The sequence below is a fragment of the Miscanthus floridulus genome, chromosome 16, assembly GCF_019320115.1.
Source record: "Miscanthus floridulus cultivar M001 chromosome 16, ASM1932011v1, whole genome shotgun sequence".
Lineage (NCBI taxonomy): Eukaryota > Viridiplantae > Streptophyta > Magnoliopsida > Poales > Poaceae > Miscanthus > Miscanthus floridulus.
In genome coordinates, this window is record NC_089595.1 from 15,411,623 (window position 1) to 15,426,986 (window position 15,364).

The following is a 15,364-nucleotide window of genomic DNA, read 5'->3' on the forward strand; positions in this document are numbered from 1 at the left end:
ACCCGCACCATCACTTTGCCTTGCGTGGGCCTACCTCGCCTACCTTACCATCAGGTCCATGCCCGATGCGACGCCACGCTATGGCCTTTTCCTTGGCCGGCGCCGTCCACTGCAGCGCAAAGGACCGAGCCACCATCGGCTTGCTAATAATGGCAATGCAGCCAACTATTCCTATGCGTGTTGGTTGGTTCCCCATCGCCCTGTAGCACGTGCACAATTGTGCTTTGAGTTGACAGCCATGTCCCGCCATAGCAACGTCGCGCCAAGCCTTATCGACCGTCCCATATTCCTCTGTCACCTTAGTCATTGGACCCACGCATGCCATTCGACCTGGTGGAGCCACCTTGGTCCAATTAACTCAGTCTATAGCTTCACGGTGTAGGCAGCCAACCACCTGACCCCATCTCACCATGATCCATGCTGTGCCATGCTCCAATTTGGAGTTTTCCTCCTGTCGGGCTGTTAAGACCACCATGGCACGTGTCGTCGGCAAAGCCCCAATCCAGAGCTCCTCGTGTTCAATTCGTTGCACCGCTAGATTCACCTCCAACTACTCATCACCCTATGCAACCTTTCCAAGTTGCTACCACCTTCTAGCCTCACCTGACGCAGCTTTGCCACCGTCGTGCACCTCCACACCATCCGTGCACATGCGGCCAGCTTGCCTCAGACCACCTCCGGTCGAACCACCACCTTGTCCAGGTCCGTGGTGAGTACATTGAGCTTGTGCGCTACCCCTACTATTTTGGCGTTGTTGTAGCTCATCGGAATGTCACCATTGTCATTGAAGGACCTCCACCACCATGGACCGACCTTACTATGGCATCCCAGCTCATGCTTTCTTCGCCTAGTGCTTCGCACTCACTCCTAGGCAGGTATCGGCTCCATAGATAGGGCAGGGAAGGGCTGGTCTGGCCAGCGTAACCACCCGATGCCAGCGCCACCGTGCCGGTGTGCGTGGGGGGGGCGAGGCTATGGGCGTGGTAAATATGGAAAGGGAGAGGGGCTTAGTTGTAAGATAGCAGACTGGTGGAATAGTGCTCTTAGCGCTCGCGTGATTACTGGGTAGGTTGAGGGTGTTTTCGAAAGATGACCGGAGCGCGTGGGTCTTCCCCGTCATGGGCCGTCATGCGTCATGCGTCATGTGTGCATGCGCATTGCACCAGAGTGGGCTGAGCCACTCATGCCTTGGGCCACGTGGTGGAATGCGTTTTTCAATTCCCAGTGAAGTTATGAATGTTTATTCAATTTAGTTTTGAGCTAAACTTTGAAAAATAATAGTAAATTCTATAGATGTCCAAAAATAGTGAAACCAAATTTGTTAGGTTCAAAAAAGTGCTATCTATCTATTGCTGTAGTTATATTATAGTTAGCTATGATATGATAGATTCATAAATTTAATTTAGAAAGCTTAGTATTATTTAGCTTAATATTTGTAGGAAGTTTTGGGGCAAATTGATGATAGGTTTAGCCATGAAATTTTTACAGTAGGTTCATTAGGTTATTGTGTACTCACTGTAATTTTTGTAGCCCTTGAATAGGTTGATAAATAGAATAGCTAGTACTCCTTGTTTTATCATATGTAGAGTAAATCAGTATTAAGAATAAGAATGCCTTTAGTTGCTAAGGTAGTACATGCCATGTTTCATACTTGTTAGTGGTAACAATAGGTAGCGTAGCACCTCAGTCGGTAGAACTAGTTTAGTAGCTTAACAGATGTATTTTATTTTAAGTGTTGCTGTTGCCATATTACTAAGTGTCGCATCATCATTTCATGCATGCAGATAACGAGTTGGTAGAGTTTATGCCTACGGATGAACAAGACTATGAGAAGGTCATTGAGGAGTATGAGAACGAGATTCTCATACAGGAGGGAGCCCCAGAGCCGTTCGGTGCTGACTTTGTTGACCCACCGCCTGCCCAAGGCAAGCCTCGGTGCATAACTCCTATTTTGGAATGATCAGTGAATATATATATGATATGCATTTACGTTACAGGCATTTTATGGAAACTACGTGCATAAATATATCTACCTGTGAGTCCTACTAGTATAGGTCAAGTAGCCGCTATGCTCAGGATTTTGGTAGCGTGAGTAACCTGCCGTTACTCACAATAGGTGATAATTATGATCACTCGTTATAAAATGGTGGAAATGGAAAATGGTGACCGGGCAAGGATATGTTTTGGGTATTGGTGGGTGTAAGAGGTTGTGTCCTACAGCCAATAGGGCATAGCTTGGTTATACTTTTTCCCTGTCTGTGTTGGTTAAGGACCGGCCATTGCATAAGTCTCTGGGCAAGTCACAGATTTATTATTCCAAGCACATACTTGGGTATGGGCATAGAGAAGACTTGTTGCTCTCTTGTCATAGGTTCTGGCTCTTTTCGGACCGATTGATTGGAGGTGGGGATGGTTGAGGTCCTTGCACCGCACTGAGTCTGGGACTCAGGAGTGGGGGCTTGGAGTCCAAGTTTGGACGAGGACCTAGACCCCATGACAGGAGGGTGATGGGTTGGTCCTACTTGTGCCTAGAGTACAAGCGGGGCATGTGTTTTTGGGGTACCCAGCTAGGGGCATTGATTCGTGAATCATCGGGCGATCCGGTATAGCTTGTTTGGGGTCTAGCACCATAGTAAGAACTGAAAGATGAAAGGTGAGGAAATGGAACTGATTGCTCAACTCTTGCTTGAAAGTAGAATAGGTGCTTACATAGAATGGCTAAAAAATAAGTTAATCATGGCTGCTAATAATAACATAAGTAAGGACTCACTATTAGTATTGCTTTCTACAAAAAGGAAAACCCGCAAACCATAAAGCTTATCATATTCCTTGGAGTCGAGAAATTATTCCCACTAGTCAGATAAGTCTTGCGAGTACATTGTATACTCAGGGTTTATTTACCCCTGTTGCAGGTAATGCTTGAAGAGTATTGTTGTGTGAAGGATTCTGCTGGTGGGCACAAATAGATCCTTGTTCATTATCGATAGATGTTTATTTTTAATTCTGCTGTTTAAATTTCCACACTCTGACTTTGGAAATGTAATAATATAATTTTTAAGAACTCTGGATGTATGAAATAGATTAAGTATTGTAAGTCGTTCTCATTATTGGATCCTTAGGGGAAAATGTGGATCTTTCGGGCTCTCCCTTAGAGTGTCCCCGACAGAATCCACCCGCTGTAGCTCGCTTTTGGGGTACTTAGTGTCTGGTGGAAGACGAGCGCCTCCATAAGTGCATTATATCAAGTGGTTCTGCCACACAAATCTTCCACCTAGGAAGCCGGAGGTCCATGGCTCACAACGAGCTCACCCAAGGAATGGCCTCGACTCCTTTTGTGAAACCATGAGGTTATCCATACTAATGGGTCAGTGCCCACACCAGCTTCTACCCCATCTAGGTTAACCATGTGGGAAGCCTAGGTCTGACGATAGAACCACACCTTGAGTAGCGTCTCCGCAACCAATGGAGTGCCGCATGTTAGGGCACGCACGAGCGACAAAATCACCCGCCTCCATGAGGTGTTGTTGCAAGTGATTAGGTGGCTACCCAGCGCCACGCTTTGCATAGTCAAGCATGGAACCAGGACCCGGTCCTGCACAGTGGACAAACTATCTATCACGTCTCAATGGGCTATCAGTCTTCATTCGGAGGCACATGCATTTGAGGAAGCAGGCTCCCTAAGCGCACCATGCACCGCACCGAGTGGACCGAACCACGTTGCCCTTAGAACCTGCTTTCACCATGATAGGATGCACCAGCTCTCCCTTGAGAGCAGCAACCGCACTCAAAAGTGGAGACACGATGAGTGCAATGTCATCGCGCCATGAAGGCTCAAGCACTAGAATGCACAAGCCCTCCTAACCAGAAACCATGGCAAGCCAGACATAAAGAAGTCATCCTCAGGAGCTCGCGAGCCCACCAAGGATGTTGAGTCGGCAAGGGTCGACCCAAAGCCAACCGAGAGGTCAACCCACACTGATTGCGTCCTCATCAACTTGCGGCCCAAAGATCTCAATGACTTTGTCACGAGCAGACACTTGGGGGCTCGTTGCACCCCGAGCGGCGACAACCAGTTTCACGATAGCTTCCGGTATATCGGTCAGTCACATCCACTTTGTCCTTAGCTTTTCTACCTAAGCACATCCACATACACATACAAGCCCACCAATAGTTGTAGAAACTTAGGGCCCACTAAAAGCTCTAGTTTGGTTTTGGTGAATTGATGAAACCCTAAGTGCTAACCAAGTTTATCAAGTGATCATGAGATAGGTAGCACACTCCAAGTGGTGAAGCAAATGAAGATCATAGCATGATGATGATGATGCCATGGTGATGATCAAGTGCTCGGACTTGGAAAGAAGAAAGAGAAAAACAAAAAGCTCAAGGCAAAGGTATAAACCATAGGAGCTATTTTGTTTTGGTGATCAAGACACTTAGAGAGTGTAGTCACATTTAGGATTGATAGCCATACTATTAAGAGGGGCAAAACTTGTATCGGAATGCGGTTATCAAAGTGCCACTAGATGCTCTAAGTCATTGCATATGCATTTAGGATCTAGTGGAATGCTAACACCCTTGAAAATATTTGTGAAAATATGCTAACACATGTGCACAAGGTGATACACTTGGTGGTTGGCACATTTGAGCAAGGGTGAAGAAGTTAGAGGTGAAAAGGAGTTAGTCTCGCTAGTCACAAGGTGACCGAACGCTGGTCTTGGTGGAACCGGCGCATCCGGTCAGTTGTAACAGCAGAGATGCTAGCATCGGTCAAACGACTAGACGCTAGGTCGCTCAGCATCTAGACGCTAGTGGGGAGTGTCCGGTCCTATTGTCGAGTAGCGCATAGAGGCTAGGGTCTTTGACCGGATGATGGCAGGGTCCGGTTGTGCTTGACTGGACACGTCCGGTGGGCAAAATGTGTTTCTAGAACCTTACTGAAAATGACCGGACGCTGGTGGCTCAGCGTCCGGTCAGTTATAGCACAGCGTTCGATGAACTCAAGTGACCATTGAGATTGGGACACGTGGCTATCGTCGGGTGACCGAACGCTGAGGTCCAGCATCCGGTCAACATGATCGGAGCATCCGGTCAGCCCGTGTTGTGCCCAGTGAAGGGGTACAACGGCTCTATTTCATGGGGTTTCTATTTAAGCCCCATGGCCGGTTGAAGCTCATACCTTTGGCAATTTTCATTGACATAGCAACCTTGTGAGCTTAGCCAAAGCCCTCCCACTCATCTCTATTATTGATTCATCATCTTTGTGAGATTGGGAGAGAATCCAAGTGCATTGCTTAAGTGTTTGCATCTAGAGGCACTTGGTGTTCGTGTTTTGCTGTGGATTTTGCTTGTTACTCTTGGTGGTTGCTGCCACCTAGACGGCTTAGAGCAGCAAGGATCGTTGAGCGGAGGGTGGTGATTTTCTCTGGCTCCGATTGTGGTGATTGTGAGGGGTTCTTGACCTTTCCCCGTCGGAGAGCCAAAAGGTACTCTAGTGGATTGCTCATGGCTTGTGTGATCCTCATCTTGTGTTGGTTGTGTGGCACCCTATTGAGGGTTTGGCGTGTGAAGCCAATTAGCACGTGAACCTCCAAGTGAGTGAATTGCCACAACGAGGACTAGCTTGCCGGCAAGCAAGTGAACCTCAGTAAAAATCATTGTGTTCATCATTGATTCCGAGGTGATTGGTCTTCATTGTTATTCATCCTTGAGATTGATTAGTTCCTTCATCTACACAGCGGTATAACCTTCTTGATCACTCTCTTTACATTACCGCAAACTAGTTGTCAAGCTCTTTAGTGTAACTAGTTGTGAGAGCTTGCTTGCTTGGTTGGTGTGGCTCTTTAGTTAGTCTTTGAGAGCACACTAACATAAGGTAGTGTCATAGCTATTGTGTGAATAGATACTATCTAAACTAGAATTGTGGTAGGTGGCTTGCATTTTGAGTAGGCTAGCGTAACACTTGTATCACCTCATAATTGTCTAACCATTTTGTTAAGTGTTGTTGTAGACATTTTTATTAGGCTATTTACCCCCCTCTAGCCATTAGGACCTTTCACCCACCCATAGAGCAAACTAGATAGCATGATGCCCGTACATTTTGTCCCACTGATGCTCAACTATTGAGTGACTCGATCCGACTCGCGCTTGTAGCCGGACACAACTCACTCGTGGGGGCAACACCTAGCTGCATACACATGACCTGTGGCGCGGCACTGTTTGTCGTCATCACAGTGACCGATCCGCTTCAAACTCTGTCCAATCTCACTTCTCGTTGTGACAGACCTATGACCCGCACCATGACTTCCCGTTCATACGGGTCTAAAAGGAAAAGGGAATCTCGCTCGATCAAGGCGAAAGGAGCAAAAGGAAAGAAATATTTTGCTGCCTAATCACTTTCTTCTCACATCATGCCAGATCTATGACCTACCCTTGACGCCTAACCGTTCCAATGGATTGCGTACTTTTTAGCCCCTTGGGTCAGCCCCTAGGTTAAAACGCACACCCATGAGCACAAGGCTAGGGGAAACGAAGCACATTCCAATTTGAATGAAAAGAAAAGTGAAAAGGCAGCAAAATGGCAAATGAATGCGCCGACCACGCATGATACATGCATAAAACATAGACATGTTCATCAAAGCAAGACCACACTCACAACACTTGATGCCCATGCCAAAAACTCTCACACACCAGAAAACTAGTACTGGCGATGGATGCTCGCAGCTGACATTTTGCCCACAAGGACATCCGCACCTTGAGCGACAGTACTATCGATGGCAAGGATATCACTCTTGGACTTTCCTAGCACATACCTATAAGGGACCATGATGCCTAAGAAGGTGGGGGTGAATTAAGCAACTTAAAACTCTAACTCTAAACTATGGACTCTTTTTCTATCCTTAGCAAAAACCAATTGAAAAGATAAACTATCTAAATGTGCAACTACGGTTTTGCTAGTGAGTTGCTATCTCTACCGCAAAAAGGAGTTATGCAACCTAGGTTCCAAACCTATCAACTAGCCTATCACTAAGCTAGGAAAGTAAAGTACAAACCAAGATTGCAATGTAGAGATATGCAAACTCCTATCGATGACTCTATTATTTTTATTGAGGTATCGAGAAGCGCGCAAGCTTCCCCCTAGTCCTCGTTGGAGTCCCTCATAAGGAATCCCTCACAAGGGCCAAGCTCCTAGTCAGGTAACTCCGTGGATAGCCCCAGGCCTTCCCCACATGCAAGTGGGTCTCCGATGTGCCTTCTGGCAAGCCTCTCCCGGATCGCTCTCCACTGTCTTCACTATCAAGCTTCTGGCCGAACTGCCGTGGGCCTTGTTCCCTTCGATACATGGTGGCGGCCACACCACAAATGCAGTTGGTGTGATCTCGCAAGACTACAAGCCCCTCTGATGTACAACAATGGTGCATGAAAGCACCGAGTGGTAAGAGGTGTGCAAACCACACTAAACACTAGGCCTAAACCTAGAGCAAGCGCATAAGCGATGGTCTAATCAATCTAAGCACTTCGCAAAGCACCTATGCTAATCACCTAATGAATCACTAAGCACTATGTAAGTGGAGATCACTAAAATGGTGTATTAACACCCTTGGTACATTTTCTCAACTCTCCACATCTCAAATGGCCGGTTGGGGGTCTATTTATAAGCCTCACCGAGAAAGAAGTTGTTGGGGCGTAACCTAGCTTTCTGCTACTGACCAGACCCTGCTATCGTCCTGGCTGGACGCGTCCGGTCTACACAACCGTTACAGCGCGCGCATTGATCGGACTCTAGGCCAAGTCTGGTCTCACTTGATCAGACGTGTCTGGTCATGCTGGCGCCGCTCTAGAACCTCTCTGGACTCGATCGGACGCTATACTATGTGCGCCCGATCATCTAGTGCCGTTGCATCTGGTCACGCTGAAAACATTGTCATGATGAAGAATAGTGTCATCGGTGTGTCTAGTCACTGCCTCGCTCAGCGTCTGGTCACAACTACTAATGCTTGCTGTTGTCGAGCAACTGATCGGACGTGTTCGATCCCTATATGGGCCATGTCCGGTCACCTCTATCGAGCTTGTTTCTTCATGATCTTGCGTTCGGCTTGGTTCCCATCTTCGTGCTTGGACTTTGCTTGATATCTTGGGTCTTCTCTTGTGCTTCTAGGGTCTTGCTTATGGTGTTGATCATGAGATCATCATGTCGCCTTTGTCCAAGTCACGTCTTGCACCCTATTGAACTAAAAAACAATTACTTGTAAATTCATTAGTCCAATTTTATTGTATTGGTCATCAAACACCAAAATCCAAAGTAAATGAGCCTAGGGTCCATTTTCCTTACAATACCTCTACCAAACAGCATTAAAATCAATGCCGCCATAGTGTGAGCTGACCGACATTAGAGCGGTGTGAGCGCCGCAGTGACCGACATCAGAGCTAGTGCCTCAGGGACGGACAGGGCTGTCACCACCTGCCGCCTACCCCTCAACTGTGAAAAGGGACAATGCATTCACCTGTCTCTCCATACTCAAGCACAACGCTTGCGTATATAGAAACTACCCAAATCCCCCTGTGTCCCCGACCCTACAGATCGATAGGTAAAGGACTTGGACACACCTAATAGCATGATGAACCGCCACCTCAACTTAGTTATAAGTTATATGAGTGTTTAAGCATAAAGTTAAGTGTGCTACTTTCATAATACACAAACTATAGACTAGTTCATATATTAAGTTTATAACACAACAACTATACTCTAGTTCATAAGTATGACTATAAATATCATATGAGAGTATAACTTTGGAAGAACTCATATTTCTATACATACCCAGAGGTCTCTTCTTCCAAGGAGCCAAGCTCTCCAAGGTTGCTTTGTCTTGTTCTAAACTACTAAAAAGTAAAAATACAACTAGAGAGTGAGGGAGTGAGGTGTTGCTCAAGTGGAGTGTGTGTTATGAGAGGGGGGTACCCCCTCTATTTATACAGGGCTCAAGGGTGGTGCTTTGGCTATTCTTGGCATGGACAGAGCTGCGCCGCCTTAGAATGGGAGCATGCCAACACCTATCGAAGGGGTGGCTGAGCTACGCCGATAGGGGGTCAGGCGCCCCTAGGGGTCAGGAGCCCCCTAACTGAGCCGCCTTGCCATTGCCTTCGCGTGGTAGGCTCTGGGCTTGACCTGGATCAGAGCCCGGTGGTGCTTTGCCTAGTTTGCACTAAGTTGATGGGTGTCTCCCTTGTTCCTTTGTGCAAATCAGTGTCGAAAAGCGCCTTTCGATGAATTATTCCATGTATTTGTGTTTGTAACCTGCAAAACAATGTTCTCCAAATATATGTGGAACTTGGTTAATAGTAAATGCATATGTGTTTAAGATTATCAATTTCTTCTCTTTTTTGTACCTTAGTTGGCGGTCAGATTTGATCGTTAATGACTGCCAATAGGGTCACATGCTTGGAACCTTGTGGTTCTCTCCTGATCTCACTCCCATTACCACACTCTCTCAGTAGGGAAGTAGGGAGCGATTTGTAGTCGCAGCCATGAGTGGTTCGAACGGTAGGAAAACCTCCATTTATAAGCCTGGAACGGGCCAAATAGCTAGAGACCCCTACACCGCATGACAAACCATGGGTGGTCACAAGCCAATGTCAGATGCCCACATGAGGTCATGAAAATCAAGACACTCCCAAAGGCAGGGCTCGATACAAGATCGACAAGACCACTCGGCCCCGCCTGGGTCATGAACCCCGAAACACGGCACACTGACATGGCAGGGCTCAGTGGTCACATACCACATCATCAGGGCATCCTGACAAGGCTGAGCACAATGACCACCTACCGCATTGAGCACACCAGCTTGCAAGGGGTCGAGCGGCGAAGCTCAGATAGGCCAAGACTATGAACCCTTAGAGCTTTCATGACCAATTCGTGATAAAAAATTCTCTTTGGGGCTACTGTCAGGGTTATAACCCTAGGGTGTTTCAAGGGATTGATTAGTCAATAGGTCGAGCAGCCCAAGATGCATCAGTTAGCGAAGGCCCAAATGACTGAGGCCTAGCTAAATCAAGCGAACTAGGACATACGCTAAGGCCAGGGTTAGCCACGACCCCTTTCTTCCACCTTAACCAAACGATGCACAAAAGACTCATGACCTCTCCACCATCCTAACCCCTAGGAGGGGTGAGGAGAGGTTAGGCTCAGCCAAACACACCCGCTTTGACAAGAGTAGGCGCACCGCACTAACCCCGCAAGGACCGAGGGGAAAGCAGTCACCCTGGTCCGGTCAGACGCCATCCCTACACCACGCTGTGCAAATGAGACAACACCACCCAAGGCGATGACGGCTGGTATAGTACCCCCTATCCAAACATAGTCCAACAAGATGGATGTATGATTCTACCCACTCTGGGATGGGATCCATGATGAAGGGCTTGACTTAGAGGCCATCAAGACCAACGAAAGCCACGACCCAACGATTGGGATCATGGCCCTTAGCTCCATAAGACAACCAGGTGATCGCCTACCTGGGCGCGGCTACCAACTCCTGTATGATGCCTCTAGAAAACTAGGAGGTGATGACAAAGACCACGACGGAGACCATGTCGCACAGGACGGCTAACGAACCACCACCATGCCTATAGTGCCACCACAACTGGCATAGTAGCACCAAGTCACACCATGTCGCGACGTGGCTATAGGACTATGACGATAACCACGCCTAAACGTGCACCACAAGACGGTGTAGCTTGCAAGCCATGTCAACTAGGCCCTCCCTCAGGCTCACGACCCTTCGGTCAGGAGAACCTTCCTCTTTGTACATGCCCTGGTCCTGAACTCTATATAAGGGTAGCTAGGGCATCCTTCCAAGAGATTCTCTACCATTTTACACATTCTCTATCGTAGTAGGGCTCCTAGAGTCTCCCTTCAGGTAGACCATCTCCTAGCTCTAGATCTCCTATCTCTTCCACCATTCTTGCACCCCCCCATTATAAGAACTTCAGAGCATTCAAGCGAGGAACACGCACTCGATTATCTCTAAGACTAGACGTAGGGCTCCAGCCTAAACCAGTATAAATCCTCATATCTTTTGAATGCTACCATCATCTTCCTAGAGTAATGCAAAAATCATATAAATTTACTAGTCCAATTTACAAAACACCGACAGAAGGAAGTACTGAGATTCGTTGGTTGAAAGAATCAGCTGAAAGTGTATCTAAGCAAATTATAGAGAATCAAGGAGCCCTTGAGTCTTCATGGATCATTTTGGTTAGGAAAAAGGATGTGCTCATAATGGTCTTAGGTAGCCCAGAACAAATAGGGCGCGTGCATGGTGTGTCTAGTTATAGTGGTTGGAAGCATTGGCCGGACTGCACCAACATGTATAGATAGAGGAATTAATCAACAAGTGATGTGGCTATGGAAGCCATCAAAGAATAAGTTAGAAGCCAAGTGACAGAAGAAGTTACCAAGAAGGTCACACATGATATCATGGCCATGATATGTGACCAAGGAGTGCATTTGAGGTCACCTTCCAACACCCCTAGCCCTGTAGGTGGTCAGAAGAGCACCTGTGCCTTAGCCTCGGATGCAGTTGATAGAGACTACTTCAATGGACTTGAAGCAACTCCAGATCCAGATGGAGGTAGCAAGGGGTCAGGTGTTCCCATAGCAAAGAGAGCTATATTTAGAACCAGTACTAGAACATTATGTCATTGTACACATTGATTATGTATATCATGAACACGAGGATAGACCATTGAGTCCGTGCCCAACTAATGATGTAAGAACTCTTGGACAGGCTCTATACAAGAGGGTCCAGTGGAGGAGAGGCCATCTTGTGGTATCACCAAAGGTGATCTCTTCTCCAAAATCAGCAAAACCTCAAAAGCCTAGGAGCTCCAAAAGCCATCTAAAGGACCTTGTGGTAGGCAATGAGAAGGCAAAGAGTCCCTCTAAGAGTGCAACTACTGTTGAGCCGCTGATAGTGCTTCAAAGGAGAATGTGGCAGTGCTGAAGCCAGCTAAGTCCACAACTCCTCTAGCTAACCCACCGACACAGCCTGGAGCAACCAAGAGTGACAGCAAACTAGAGCTACAGGTGGGTGCCAAGCAGCAGAAGGTGCAGAAAGCCACCAAATCGTCTAAGAGTGCCCCTAGGGGTTCTATATGGACATAGGCCAACGCCAAGTGCAAATTTGGAGAGCCATTCCTATCAAAAGCAGAGCTTGAGAAGGCAGGACCTGGGTGTGTTGCTCTTCATGCTTGGTACATGAAAGAATGTGAAGAGCATAGGACAGGCAGGATCGTTGTTGTGATCAAGCGCTAGCATTTTTGGCATGATGCATAATCTAAGCCTTTTATTGTGGGATTAGAAGACTTGTTTGATCTCTTCACATTTGATGGATTGGATGTAGCACCTCTTCACATGTTGAGACTGTAAGTACAATTTCATCTATTTTCTAGACTTGTTTATTTTTAGCGAGGGATGTTCTTCATATATTTGCTTGCTAAATTGCTTTTGTATGCTTCTTTATTCCTATATGCCTAATTGTAGAAGCTAGGTCTACATCTGTGCCTATTGGCATTATTGATCTAGATCCAGTGTCAATAAAGACTATGAGCGCTTATAGAGGTTATAGCGTGGGGTATCTGGAATATTGCCTAAGGAAATATGCCAAGAAAATTTTTGTGATGTTTGCGCATAACTGTGGTAGGCACTGGATTGTTGTTGTCATTGTTCCAAAGAGGTAGAAGGTGTTGGACCTCGACTCCAATAGAGGCAGGACGTCATATTTGAGTCTGCTGAAATCTATGATAGATGAGTGAGTATTTTCTAAACTACTATTGGCCCATGTATTTATTTCTTAATTATGTTATTGGAAGTCAAAATAATTTGATAGCAACTCATGTACGTGTAGGGCTTTTGCCAATTGCCAACCCAGGCCAAAGAAAGGGCAGAAAAAATTGAAGTTGAGCCATGCAGCCAAAATTCCAGTAAGTAGTGCTTACTTCTGGTTGTGAAGTAGTGTTTCAATTCAATTATTAACCATGTGTTTCATATGTTTGTAGTGCCAGCAGCAAGGTCTGGACCACACATGTGGGTTCTTTGCGGGCCACAACTTGATGCTGGCAACGGGACAGGCCAATTTGGATAAGCCTTAGGTAATTTTTGGTACTGTTGTTGTCATATATATATATATATATATATATATATATATATATATATATATATATATATATATATATATATATTGTCTTCTCTTGTTGTGTAGCTTCATATAATGGATGATGGATATATACATGTGCAACTTTATCTTATGACTACCTTTCTTTGTCTTTGGAATTTAAAGTAATGTCCACTTCAATCAACATGGACTACATTAGAGAGAAGATCGTCTTGTTTATTGTGTTGCAGATCATTGACGAAAAAGGCGAGTTTCATTGTGCAGATACACCATGATTAAGTGCCTGGTATATATATATTCATTCCATCTGTCCTAGCTAGCTGAAGCTGTGCTCATGAGTTTGGAGCTGTGAGATACAATTGGAGATACATATGAATTACCTGGTCATGAACAATCTGTGAGTTGTGTATGATGAACAAATTAAGTTTTGAGATAAACAGTTGTGATCTATGTATATATATATCGGTAAGTTCTGTGTATATATAGTTGTGTGATTTGTATATCTGTGTTGTGTGCGCTGTGCTGTGGGCTACAGACGGGTCTCGACTATAGATGCGTCTATAGTATTTTCCTTACTACAGACGCGTCTATAGCCTAGACCCGTATGTGGTAAGGAAAATACTATAAACGCATATAGAATACAAACGTATGAAGCCTGCTATTTACTACAGACATGTGTTAAGAACACGAGTCTGTAGTATGCTATTTACTATAGGCGTGTTTAAAAATATCATCTGTAATAGCATCCTTACTATAGACGTGTGTACTGAACACACGTCTATACTATGGTTCTCATTACTGACGAGTTTACAAATATCATCTGTAGTAAGATTCTTACTACAAACACGCGTGTGAACCATGATTCTTCACACGGACGCGTCTTAATCTGGTTACGGACACGTCTTGGCAACACGCGTCTCGAGTGCAGACGCGTATAGACATCCACTAGTCTCTATTAAGATCTTATCACAGACGCGTGTTCGCTTTGTCCTAGTCGCATGTTGATAACACGCGTCTATAGTATATGCTTATTACATACGAACATACGTGCCTGAGCGCGTGAGTGATGTGCCTTTTTTACACAGTGAAGAGAGAGGAGTATACAAGCTAACACTACTGTAGAACCCAAACTACTACAAAATAGATTTCTCTAGCGGCTCAAAATCGGAATAAGATTTTAACCAAAGTTTGAAACTCCTTACTTTTCGGAACGGAGCTGAGAGCGCATGCAGCCGCCGGTATTTCTATTCGGACACAAAAGATCATTGCACTGTCCTTTTGTGGATTTCTTCTTTTTATTTGTTGGAATAAAAAGCATGGATATTCATGCAAGCGGGTCCCTGTTGAGTCGTTTATTGTTTGTTTACACTGTCCTAATCATCCATCACAGTCCGTGGGCCCACGCCCGGGCGGTGACCTGTCCATTCACCATTGGCGCTTGCGCGGGACAGCGTCGTTTTTAATGGCGGCTTTGTGCTGTGTAGGTGACCACCACCCGGGGTAGGGTGTGGCCCGTCCCAAATTTATAATATATAATATATACTCTCCCATCTTAAATTCTAAGTTATTTTATTTTATTAAAAAATCAAAATATCTTAAATTTAACTAAATTTATATAATAAAATATTAATATTAATAATACTAAATAAATATCATTAGATTGTTTATTAATTATATTTTTATAGTATAGCTATTTGATATAATAAATATTTATAATTTTTTTCTATAAAAGATGCTTTGACTTTTTAAAAGTTGGAATGATTTATAATTTTGGCAGGAGGGAGGAGTAGATATAACATAATAATTGGTGATATATACATTATATAAAAAAAGAGAATAATAAAGGTCTGTTTGGGTGATGTTTGTGAATGGGTAGGTTTTCTATGGTGGAACCTATATCGATCACCTCTAAAGTATGAAGGTTCCAGACGAGGCGCAAGTTTGTTCTTATTCTTTTTTGTATTTACTCTAGAAAGCTGAGTTGATATTGATTTTTATTTCATTCACGTAGCTTATGCGACGTATCTATTGACAACGAGACACTCATGTTGATTTTGTCGAGCTAAAATTTGTTAGTAGGGTGTACCTGCATGTATTTACAGGGTGTGGATGTGTGTATATGAGTGTGACTATGACGTTTTTGGTGAAACAAAAAGAGAATGAACCGCCCTACCCCTTCGGAAAGAAAATGGAGGAGA